The sequence below is a fragment of the Suricata suricatta genome, chromosome 10 (genome assembly GCF_006229205.1).
Source record: "Suricata suricatta isolate VVHF042 chromosome 10, meerkat_22Aug2017_6uvM2_HiC, whole genome shotgun sequence".
Lineage (NCBI taxonomy): Eukaryota > Metazoa > Chordata > Mammalia > Carnivora > Herpestidae > Suricata > Suricata suricatta.
In genome coordinates this window covers 136,306,937-136,315,584 of record NC_043709.1, presented here as the reverse complement: position 1 = coordinate 136,315,584, position 8,648 = coordinate 136,306,937, and positions in this window count along the sequence as shown.

Below are 8,648 nucleotides of genomic sequence, written 5' to 3'. Positions count from 1 at the left end.
CCGGCAGGTCGCTTCCCAAGTGTGCAGCTCTGCCACGTGCCACGTGGGATTTGGGGACGGCGTGGACATTGACGTAATAAACGGGGACATCAGGGGTGACCTGGGGACTGACATTTAAACTGGAAACACGCACAAATTATTTTTATGATTTTACAGGTTCCCAGCAGTCAAGAAAAACAGAAAGTTTGTTCACTGGAGATGGCTCACAGTAGAGTTGCTGGTTTGTGTACTTACGCAAATTAAATCTCCTGACCGGGGTTATTAGCTAATAACTCATCCACCTGCAGCTCTCACTGATTTTATTTACTGATGTCGGTGTCTTCCCAGTGCTTAGGGCAGTGTCTGTCCTGAGTTGGCCCTTTACAAATATGGTGGTGATGCACTTACTAGGTTTCCTGAGTGCCCTGGAATTTCACACACCTTGCCCTTCCCCTGTCCCAGGAGCACAGCCAGGCTCAGACTTTCAAATACAATAACTTTGGACTTGAGGAAGTGAAGGAACTGTTGTTTTCTCATACGAAGTAAAGCTGTAAGTAGGAGGGACTCCCAAACGGTGAGTTCAACAGCCCGTGGCCCGTGGTGACAGAAGTGACAAAACCGAGGCCAATCTGCGACCGTAGGAAATGGGCAGCAGGTGCGAAGGCAGGAGGTGTGGTCGCACAGACGTGAGTTCAGGCCGGTCACCCAAGGTTTGCAGAGCTCACCTTCTCGTCCGCCGAATGAGATGCCCGAGGACAGACCCTGGACACATGAACTCGGCCTGTTTAGTGGCGAAGAATTGGCCTCATAAACTTGATTTTTTTTGTTGCTTCTTGTGTCTTGGCTGTTTTCCTTTTTTTTTTAAACTGAGGTATCATCGACATACAGTGCTATGTTAGCTCCGGGGTACGGCAGAGTGCTCTGACCAGGCCGCGGACCACTCCGTGCGCGCCGCCACCACGCGGCCATATTACAGCAAGACTGTTCCCTACGCCGTGATCGATGACTGAGAGTGTGCTTCCGTGACACTGAGCTTCCCTCTCTTCCCAGCTGTACTGAGGAGACTGCCGTCAACGGTGCGCCGGGTCACGGCGCCCAGAGTGGCGGTGTCGCACAGCCGCGCCGGCGGACGCCTCCCGCGCCTCCCATACACGCCTTTTCTTTTTTGCGATGAGAACACTGAAGGCCCGCTCTCGGCTGGCAGCCGGGTCCCCGGTGGCCGCCGGCACAGAGCCCTGTGACGCGGGGGGCGGCCTGGGCCCGGAGACACAAGTAACACGGCGGACGCTGTCTCTTAGCCCCGTGTGACTGCACCACGCAGACCAACGCGTCCCGATAGGCAGCCACGTTTGTACTCGAGACGAACAGGGACGCGGCACTTAGCTAGCTGTTACTACAGAAGGTGGAGGCAGCGCTGGGCGGAAACGGAGGTCGCTCCACAGCGTGCTTTCCTCGGGCAGAACTTCAGAGCCGAAAGCTGACTTGTGACAATGACATTTTATCGTCAGACTGGATATTCTTGCGGGTTTCACCCTCCGGGCCGGGCAGTACCGCCATGAGCACCAGGAACTCAGGACCTGCTGCTACGCGAAACCTGTCAGTGTTTCTCTTGGCCTTGTTGGGGGCCCGCAGATTGTGGATCTGCAGAAATTGCACCCACAGACCACTTAGAATCACTTGGAGATGCTTCATACGAGCCTAAGGGCACAGACTACAAACCTTTATCGCCTTTTATTTTCTTTTAGAAAAGGGGTGCAAGATTTCATCAAAACCGACAGCCCTTTAAGGAGCCGTAAACCGGAAACAGTTTCACAGCGTGTTCACAGGGCGGAAGGAGCCGTACGCTGTGCTGTCACCAGTGCACAAGGCCAGCCGTCCCTCCGGCGGCCAGCAGAGCCAGGCACTGGATCCCGGCCCAGCGCGACCTCCCAGGAGAGACCCCACCGAGCGTGCAGGGCGTCTGCAGCCCGGGAGCCTGGGGGCATTCCCTGGCACGTCTCTGCAATAACTCTGAAGAGGTGAGAACAGAGTTACTCCTGAAAGGCGGTGCAATAGGAAAAAGTGGCTTTGGGTTCCATTTCCAACTGTGCCATGCAGTAGCTGTGTGACAATAAACAGACCGCTCAACCTCTCCGACATCAACGCTCTTATCAGTAGAATAGAGACCTCGTCCCCTCCCTGAGCTACCGAGAGAAATAATGGTCACTTGGCACGTAGTAGAGGTTTCCTGCATTGCTTTTATTACATGAGGTCAAATAAGAGGGTTTTTATTTAAGTGTGTTTTGAGAGAGAGAGAAAGAGCACGCGGGAGGGGCAGAGAGAGAGAATCCCAGTTCGGCTCTGCACAGTCAGTGCGCGCGGAGCTCGCGCTCAGGAGCCGTGAGATCATGGCCTGAGCCGAAGCCAAGAGCCAGAGGCTTAACCGTGCGAGCCCCCAGACGCCCGCTGCGGGCACAGAGCAGGACTGCGGGGTGCTGTGGCCCCCAGACGCCCGCTGCGGGCACAGAGCAGGACTGCGGGGTGCTGTGGCCCCCAGACGCCCGCTGCGGGCACAGAGCAGGACTGCGGGGTGCTGTGGCCCCCAGACGCCCGCTGCGGGCACAGAGCAGGACTGCGGGGTGCTGTGGTGACCAGGCACGAGGAGTGCAGCCGCCCCATCCGTGCTTTCCTGCCTGCGCGCCGGTTGCCAGGCACGATGGCGACAGCTCTCTGCCGACTAACTCGGCTCCACACGAACCCCGTTCTGCAGGCTCACTGTCACCCCCACTCCCAGTGGGGAGACTGAGGCTGGGTGAGGTCGGGAGACGGGCCCGCGGTCGCATGGAGTGGAGATGCATCTCAGAAGCAGAGCCCGTGCTCCTACACCACGATGTGACTCCGAAGAGCACGTCCGGCTGCCACTTCCGAGGGTGTCGGAGGCCATCGGTGTCGGGTTAGGGTTAGGGCCATCGGTGTCGGAGGCCATGGCCACCGTCTGAGGAAGGAGGCACGCCCTGTGGGACGTGCGCTTCTGTGACGGAGGATCAGCCTGTCCTCTTGCTGTGTTTCAGACTCAACAACACTCACAGAATCGGGTTGAACAGTGTATAAATAGAGCAGTTACAGAACAAAATCCGCTTGCTGAGTACTGTGGATGGCGTCCCCCTGACCCGCGAGCCCCGGCCCGCTGGGGTTAGGGGTGGGACGGCGCTCCCAGGGAGCTCCCGGGGCCCCCGCACGTCGGGGCACCGCAGGAAGCTGGCCCCAGGAGCCCGAAGGAGGGCCTGACGTGCTGCGGCCCCGCCAGCACCTCGATCTGGACTTGCGGCCTCCAGAGCGGTGGAGACCCACAGCCGTCCTTCACCAGCTCCCAGGCTGTGCTGCTGTTCGGCAGCTCCAGGGACCCGAGGCACCAGCAGGGCCCTTGCAGTGAAATTCCCCTGGAGTTTTTAGTGTCCTATTAAAAGAAAACCATGACAAGTAAGCCTTTCGCTTCTTTGTCCTTCAGTGAGTTCTCTTCATGACCAATTATACCAACAACTAAGAGACGCATATCCAGACCTCTTGTGTGAACTCAGCTTATGTCCCCTGGTCCAGCAGGTGAGGCACCATTGATTCATGCCAGGAGACCATGGGCAGGAGACTGTGGGTCAGGAGACCGTGGGACAGGAGACCGTGGATTGCGGGGGACCAACCCACGCGCCACAGTTGAAAGGTCCCGAGTAGGGGGTTGGTGTCGGTGAAAATATCTCTAAGAAAGAAGACGAACAAGACAGACGAGACAGACGAGACAGACAGCGTGGATGGTGGTTGGTAAAAGCCACGTTTATTAAGATGGCCAGGGTTTTCTATACCACGGGTGATTACATCATTTAAGGATTACATAGTTCAAGGTCCCTGAAGTAAACACATGCTCCGGGGCAGGTTATTCCTATCAGTAAGCAACAGGTTTAAGTCATTGCAAAAAGAAGAATCCCCTAATGATAGTCTGGTTTTAAACATATGATGAGCCTGGAGAATTCTGTGAGGAGATATACATTCCTTAAGGCCCTTCATTAGTTATTCAAGGGTGGGATGCTTATCCTTAAGCAAATCTTTTGGGAGAGGATTATGTTCATTCCCAACAGCAGACAAAGAGCCAGAAAATAAAGTAAGGGAAGGTCACTGACTGACCTAAGTTGATTCAAAGCCTAAAAGTATATGTCTCTTTACAAAGCAATGACAAAATCATAGGATGAACAGAAGCCCAAGAGGCCAAACATTGTCTGAGGGTTATTATTGCCTACTGGGCCCCAACAGTGGATCAGGAGACCGTGGATCAGGAGACCGTGGGCAGGAGACCGTGGGTTGGGAGGCTGTAGGTCTGGCTGTAAGTGAGGAAACCACGGCCTGGGGGGGGAGCCATGCCAGTGGGCAGAGCTTGCCTGTGGGGGGTGTGGACCTAGCGGAGGGTGCTCCTGCCTGGTCCGTGGACTCACGTTCACGTCAACGCGGATCGGGCCGGATGGGCGGGTGGCTCACTGGCTGCTGGCTACTTTGGGAGAAGTCTGCCGCCCAGGACCCAGGCCTGCCGCATTGGAACACGGGGCCGGTGTGGCCCTCGTCACTCCACTGATGCAGCCACCCGCTGTCACAAGCCGGAGGTCCCGCGTGCCCCCCCCCCTGCTGTGGTACGGCTCCGTGGGACAACCTGAGCAGTGCAGAGGCCACATTCCAGATGCCATTTTGGAACTCTTCCTGAGCGCTCAGGATGACGCCGCTTGCCATCAGCGGCGGCAGAAAGTCGGACACACTCCCTGCTCTTCGGGGAATCCGCTGGCGCTGGGAGCACGTGGACCACGCCCGGAGCAGCACCGATCCGGGCCGGACATGTGGGAAGGACCCAGGGCCCTGAGCACAGGCGACATCGCGCAGCTACGTGAGGCTGGGTGACTGGTGCCCGCACAAAGGCTCCTTGAGGCAGGAGGTTTGATCACGTTCCCCGGGCACAGATCCTGCTGCAAAATGTACTTTTCATCTGTCGGAATGACAGCAGCGGGAAAGTTCAACAGATAAGAGCCATTCTGCACAACAGGCTCGGAAACGGCTGAAGGCGCCAGAAAGCACCGCGGGGCACCCTGAGTGTCCTTCGCCTCGGCCAAGGCTAACCTCCGCCACGAGGCTCACCTCTGAGCAGCCCTAGTCACCGGACGCCGCCAAACACGGTGGAAATCAGCTCGAGAGCCGGTGGCCTGTCTTCGCAGCCAGCGGCTTTCCCGACCCTCCTCTGACAGGGCCCCCGACATCGGCCCGGGACGCACGCCTGCCCCCGGGGGCCACGCTCAGCCACGCAGAGGGCCTATGTCTCGTCGGCTCACGTGGTGGCTCTTGTCCCTCACAAAGCTAGCAGGTGACTCAGCCTCTGCCTGGCGACGCGCTCTGAGCAATGACTTCACTGCCACGTATAGGGACCAAGAATCTCTGATGAGAAATCTGGCCTTTAGGGGCACCCGGCTGGCTCAGTCGGTCAAGTGTCCGACTTCGGATCAGATCATGATTTCCCAGTATGTGGCTTTGAGCCCCGCATGGGGCTCTGTGCTGACAGCTCGGAGCCCGGAGCCTGCTTCGGATTCTGTGTCTCCCTCCCTCTCTGCCCCTCTCGTGCCCTCTCTCTCTCTCTCTCTCTCTCTCTCTCAAAAATAAGTAAACATTAAAGAAAACAAGAAGGGTGACTGGGTGGCTGTCAGTTAAGTGTCTGACTTCAGCTCAGGTCGTGACCTCAGTGTTCGTGGGTTCGAGCCCAGCATCAGGCTCTGTGCTAACAGCTCGGAGCGTGAAGCTGCTTCAGGTTCTGTGTCTCCCTATCCCTCTGCCCCTCCGTCACTCATACTCTGTTTGTCTCTTTCAAAAAATAAACATTAAAAAAAAAGAAATCTGGTATTGAATATACTTCATGGCAACGAAATCCATTACCTTGTGCCGACCCAATAAAGTTTCCATATAAAATTATATTAAAGTCAGTCATTATATTGACATCTCTTGCTTTACGCCTTATGCTTTTGCACATATATCTTAACTAGTGACCGCAAACAATCTTTGGGGGGCGGGCATATTCCCCCACGTGGCAAAGAGGGGCCAGAGCTGAGTGGGGCTGAGGCGCCCACCACGGTGCATGCAGCGGAAACGGGGCAGAGCGGGGTGGGGCCTGGGGCCTGGGGCTCTCCGCCATGGCCAAGGGTTTATTGGTTTTGGCAAATACCATTCCAAATTCATGAGAGAACAGTAAAAATACCAAAGGCCTGTCAGTATTCTACCGATAAGATTGATAAAATTACCTCACATTTATTTTCTGACACACGTTAATCTATTTCCTCTTTGTCAAGAGTCCTGTTTCGGGGCTCCGCCCCGTCCTGTATGACCACGCAGGCTTCCACTGTTCTGTGAAAAACTAACATCACGTATATTGACTTTATATCATCATTACCATTTTAAAGACTTCTGCCCCCTCCATATACTGTCTATATAAGGACCACATTTATAGTGCAGTGGGTCCCTTCCTGTTTGCCGCTTAGAGCCATGTGATTTGGGGAAGAAGCAAGCTTGTAATCCTACGTTAGCCGCACGTCACAAAGTTGTTGGGAATATTATTGATACTAAAAAGTGCAGCCCTTTGTAAACGTTAATGAAGTTGTTTAATTACTGCCTAGAGTGAGGATCTCAAGAAAGGATGGTTGTCTCTCTGAAGCCAAGGATTGGTTGGACTTACCTAAACGCTCGATTTTTAAGGAGAAGCTAGCCATGTACACGTGAGGGCGACGGGAGGGGCTGAGGGAGGGCACGGGCACCCGAGGGAGGGGACGGGACAAGCAGATCTCTGCAGGCCCCCCGTGGTCCAGCAAGTGCCTGTGCCTGCAGAGTCCTGATGATCCCAGAGGTTTTCTGTGCAGGTGCCACCAAGACAGAGGAGGCATGCTTATCTAACCTCCTGATGACACAAAACCGGGCACTATAGTTAATACCTGAGAGAATCGTGATTCAGAATGATTTTTGACACAAGAACATAGGAAGTTTACGTAACAACAATAGAACCCGTTGAGAGGATCTGAGAAGGTGATCGAGAAGCAGAACAGCTAATGGTCAAGAAGAGAGATGCTGGGCGAGTCCGTCTGGGTTCAAACCCTGCTCTGCCACCCGTTAGCTGTTTGACCACAGGCTAGTGAGCCTTGCTGTGCTTCGGTTTCCCCACCCTCCTTTTGTGGGGTTGTCGGAAGTGAGTTCAAATGCAGTTAAGTGCTCGGACAGTGCTTGGCACACGATCACCCCTACATAGGTTTACCACGACGTGTGGTCCCGTGTTCCCTGAGGGAGCGCCACTGTTAACGCAAGTTATGGGAGTAAGTGTCCAGATGCGCCACCCCCATCGACCTTATCCTCAGTCAGATGCCAGGGGCTTGTCTCCACAGGCCCCCCCCCCCCCATGTTCCTAATGCACTCTGTGGGGCTAGTTGCAACCCTCTGCCTTACATCAGGCTTTTTCTTCTCTGCCCCGTGTTCTTGGGATTTAGCAAGTCCTTTTCTGCTGTCTGCGGGGGTGCAGGGCCCACGCCACCCTCTGGACAACACTGTGAGGATAGATCTACTTACAGGCAGAAGATGATGAGTTTTTGACTTTCAGAAATGCCCATTACGACACATCTGAAATCATGCAGGTGGGCATTTTACAATTGATTGGAAATGTCAGACTGGCGTTGAGAGAGAAGTGGGACTGGAAGTATCTGTTTCTTCCGAGGAATCCATGCAAGGCAACTGGCAGGGGGCGGGGGAACCCTAAAAGAGAGACTTCAGGGAGGAAGAGCAAGGCCTGGAGGGCAAAATCTTGAGGACAAGCTCCAGGCAGGGCTGGGTGGCAGCAGGTAAGTCGGCAAACAGACCCGGGAATGAGAGATGCCCAGGAGCGGAGACAGGAGGGTTTAAGCAGATGGGAAGACGGAAGGTGATGGCTAAGGCATCCGTGAGGTGGACAGTGGAGGGTGGGGAGTAGGAGCCCAGGAGGCGGGGATCAGACACCCGTGGAGCCTCTGGCGGGGAAGGGGGGCTTGGGGACGCAGACCGGGGGCGGGGCTGGGGTGGGGAGATTGGTCCCCCCCACCGCGCCGAGAACTCTGCTGTACGTTCCTCATTCACTAAGATTTCGCTGCATTCATATGTCCAGAGTCGGTGTGGGCTGCAGAACACGCAGAACCGCGGCTTTGGGAGCCCACGCCAGCGGGCCATGACCCCGGTGCCCTGAATCCTCCGGGATCCTGAGACACCCGTTTCCCCCCCGACCGGAGACCGCCTTGACCCGCCCCCCCAGGACCTCCGAGTTCCTGGCCCCCGGACGCCCCCCCGGGCCCCCGAGATCCCCAGGACCCTGAAACCTTCGGAGTTCTTCGGGTACCCCGAGAACCGCCGAGTTCCTGCGCCCCAGGGCTCCCTAGACCCTTGGAGTTCCCCGGAACCCGAAGACCCTCGAGCGGGTCGGATGGAAACAGCACAGCCCCCAGGGCGGCCTGTCGGGGCTTCCTTCTCTCCTCGCCCCCCACCCCCACCCCAGCGGGTCCCAGCGACCGCCTCCGCTGGGGACCTCCGGCCGGGCGGGGGCGCTAAGCGGCGCGGCAGCAGTGCGGGGATGGGGGCGGAGCCGGAAGCGACGCGCGCCAGCGGGGGCC